This window comes from Cyprinodon variegatus, unplaced genomic scaffold (genome assembly GCF_000732505.1).
Source record: "Cyprinodon variegatus isolate N-32 unplaced genomic scaffold, C_variegatus-1.0 Scaffold366, whole genome shotgun sequence".
Taxonomy (NCBI): Eukaryota; Metazoa; Chordata; class Actinopteri; order Cyprinodontiformes; family Cyprinodontidae; genus Cyprinodon; species Cyprinodon variegatus.
In genome coordinates, this window is record NW_015150819.1 from 21399 (window position 1) to 25552 (window position 4154).

Consider the following 4154-nt stretch of genomic DNA (forward strand, 5'->3'; position numbering starts at 1 on the left):
TTAATCGCGATTAAAAAATTTAATCGATTGACAGCACTAATATATATATATCCTTAGCCAATATATACTATGTCCAGGGATAAAGATTAAGGTTAGGCCCCATAACCCACAGCAAGTGGCGGGCAAAGGTTTGACAAACTCTGGCTGTTGGACACTATTTCCTACTTTATGGATAAAGGAGTATTACCAGATATTACCAGAGGCCCTTTTTACTGCAGCATCTATCACATTTTAGAACCAACCCTGCTCCCCAAATTTTTTTTTTATTTTTTATTTTTTTTTATATTTCTCTGCTATTATTTTCTCTAGTTATGGGTAAATGAACCCATAAATATCAACATAAAGTATCAGTATCCTGTTGCGCTACCATTATGGTGAGATCGATGCTTTAGTTTCCGATCCACTCTTGTGTGTATTGCTGTTTTTCTGTCAAAAGGCAACAGCCAGGTCAATGGATGATCTCGCTGCTGTTTAGGGACAGACTCGCAGTTAGAGATTTTACTATACTTTTCTATCTTATTTTCTCAATTCTTTATCTCAAAAACTATTTTGTTTTGATTTGCTCTAAATTTATAATTTTTTTAATTTTTTTTATTTGATAGAGCATTGTTCTTTTAATGTTTCTGTTTATCATATTAATATGATACTTTTAGGCAGTCACCCATAAATTACTAAATACAATAACAGAATCATTCACAGATTGAACTAGAAAAACACCTGATTTCACTTTGCAAAGGAGAGACACCAGACTAAGAAGTATCTGAACGAAACAATATCTCACACCTCTAGTATATGCATTTTTGTACTTTATAGTAAACCTTTTGCTGCTTTCATTATGCAGAATTATACAGGTATGCTTCAAATAGAATATAGGCTTTCAAATTTATTCAGAGTTTACAATTTTTCAGTATCATATTTGCTTGTAGCTTGTAGTGGGAAAAAAAGTATTCAACTATTTACTCCAGCTAAATAAACGGAGATCGATGGATTTCACTCAGTCAGCACTTTATTTTTATCTTTGCAAAGAGAGAGTAGTTCATCATACGGCCCTTATTGCATGGTAATAAGCTCTGTTCTGCCTGGGCAGCGTTTGTTCCTCCTTACTTACAATAATGAAAAGTTGTCAGAGTCAAAACAAATTACAGACACTTTGGTTAAACAGTAACATGTTATGAATAAACAAAGAATCTGGTTTGTTATGGGAAGAAGGTATGTCTTGTCTACAAACACCCTCATGCAGGGGAATTTTGTGGCCTTGCAGGTGAAACAGGCTGAGTGAAAACCTTTATAGTGAGTAAATAGTATAATTTTATATATGAAATAAGAGAAACTAAATTTTCCGACCACAGAGCTGAAGAGTATATTCTATTTTCAACTCTGTTCTTTTGATTAGCTGGTAATACACCGGAATCTCCTCACTAAGGTGACTAACAAATATTCTCTTCTATTCTATTCTGTTCTCTCCTTTTCTATTCTATGTTGGGATTTACCACTAATCTACTATACTTTACTTTTTTTAAAGAAATAGTCAATGCATTGTGATGTATCTGTGATATCCAAGGTGGTTTAAAGCCTTGGCTCGCTGTTGTCAGTCTAATCCCAGCAGAGAATAGAACAGAGGGACTAGTACATGGCTGAGCAGACATGATGGGATGTGATATCTCTATCCAGAGGTAAAGGGCTGCGTAGGGACGGCTACAGCAGTGAGACAGGGGGATGTCAAAGGGGACAGGAGGAACACAAAGCCCAGTGAACACAGCTGGAAGATGCCAGAGCACTTTGTGGCTAAGCTGACAGACAGACTGTATCTAAATGACACACAGACGAACACACATCATTGTCTTTCTATATTTAGTGAGGACTGTGTGTTGACTACCATCAATTTCTTTGTCATTTCCAACCCTCTATGCTCTAACCCTGACAATAACCCTGAACATAACCATTACAGTGGATATCTTATCCTGACCTTAGCTCACTTCACACATTAGCCCACAACCCAACTTGATAAAAAAGGGAGTGAGGACCAGCAAAGGGGTCCTCTTCCTGAACCAAGCAGTGCAGAAACACACACAGCCCATGGACACAAGCACAGGTTTGAGGGTCGCTGGATGATCTGAAAGGATTCTGACAGTTCAAGCCTGGTGTGTGTTAGCCAGTGTCTTCAAAGGCGCATTGCTTTAATGTGTCTGTCTCCATGTGTGGGTGCATGTTTGTATTCATTAGTGTTAGAATAAAGCCAAATGCCTGAATGTTCTGCACCGGCTACAAACCGCTTTATGTCAACTGAATCTACACTGAGGGACAAAGAGAGCTTTACAGGCGTCAGATACTCTCTATCAGAAATATTAAAATAGCCTTTTGTACTTTATAAATGAGAAATATCCTCGTGGCTAACAGTTGTCAATTTGAGTGTGACATTTTACATCACTTCTTTTCCCAGGAACTGTAGGATAAAATGAGGAGAGCATTCACAGCCTAGAGGGAGAAAAGCTGCATTCAGAATCTGCTTTTTCTCTGGCTGACCAGTACCGGCATGACAAAGACAAAAAGCTAAAAACATCAATGACACTCTTGTCTTTAAATCAGTCTTTTCTTATGTTAAGCTCTTACTAATATACTAAAAGTGAAAGATGTTCAATAAAATGATATATCAAAGCAGGAGTATGTAGGAATACTTAAGAATTATCAAACTATCTTGCTGACAAAATGGAATTTAGACATTTAAACAACCTTACATGTTGTGACGTTTGTGATCAATTACAAAAATAATTATGCTCTTATTTTTGTTTTCACATTTTCACTGTGTAATCTATTAAGATGTTTCCATTTATCCCATCCCATGCGGAGCAGTGGGCTGGAATCGTCCAGAGCCTGGGGGGGTTTATTCTGGGGCTAACGGTCTTAACGGTATTGACACTAAAATTTATCTTAAATCATTTAACAAATCCAATTTCCTGGAACATTCTGTTGTTTTCAGTCTCTATAGACCTATATTCCTGGTTAACTAAGTTTGTCCACTTTGCCCTCATTAACAAACCGTCCTTCTGTGCCGCTGCTTCAACCACACTGATCCAGCTCATCACTTCTCTTTATATTTAATTACTGAGATAAAGTTATTTATTTTTATCTAAGCTGATGTCAGTCATGTAATGTTTAGGCAGATAAATACATTCATTCTATGCAGTTTTTTTTCTTTATATTGTATTTATATATACTGTGTTTTCACAGCAGTAATAACAACAACAAAAAAAAAAACCCTGGAGAATATTTCTAAAAGGGTAAATACAACATTACAACCATTTTTCTAAATAATAAAAATCAGCATTTTGTACATTTTTCCTCATTAATTTAATGTTAATTGATCAAAATTTATTATAAAATAATTACAATGAAAATATATCTAAAAATGGTTATTAGTTATTTTTTTGTTTAAAGGTTGAATCTCATTATTTCTTTGTTTTCCATACAATACAATACAAATAGAGATTCCCTTACAAATACAATTACAGAAGATTAAAATCACCTTCCTTTACAGCCCTCATCATAGAGTTTACTCAGATCCCTTGGTGTGCAGGTGGGTGTGACATGCTGCACAATCCTGTTAATCTGGCTACGTTGTTTAGTCTCCACTGCCTCTGACTCATTAATGAGCTCCAACCTCAGAAGAAATTAGGCCCCTAAACAAAAATCCTGCAGCAGCAGAAGACTGGGCTGCTTTTCACCTTCTTGCTTCCTTTCATGTTAACAACACTGGTGCTATTTCAACTAGTCACCAAAGGGGCGAACCACTGTTAGTACTATGCTTCTTTAAAGATATGAACATAATCACCAAATCTTAATGTAATAATTGTGTAATTAATGTGCTTTGTATTCATTTCCTTTTAACTGTTTTATTTGAGGAATTTATTCTTATTACAGGTTTATTTAAATGTTAAATATTAGTAAAGTCTAATATTGGACTGGTGTTAACTTTTTGAAACGTAAGAGATATACAGCTAATAAAACAATGCAAAGAATGCCAGATGATGCAGGATACAGTCCAAACGGTCAGACACAAATTTTAACAAGAACAGGTTTGTGTTGGAGGATAGAAAAGAGGCTTTAGATGTTTTATTTAGCAAAATGGGAAACAAAAATAAATATTCTGACACCCC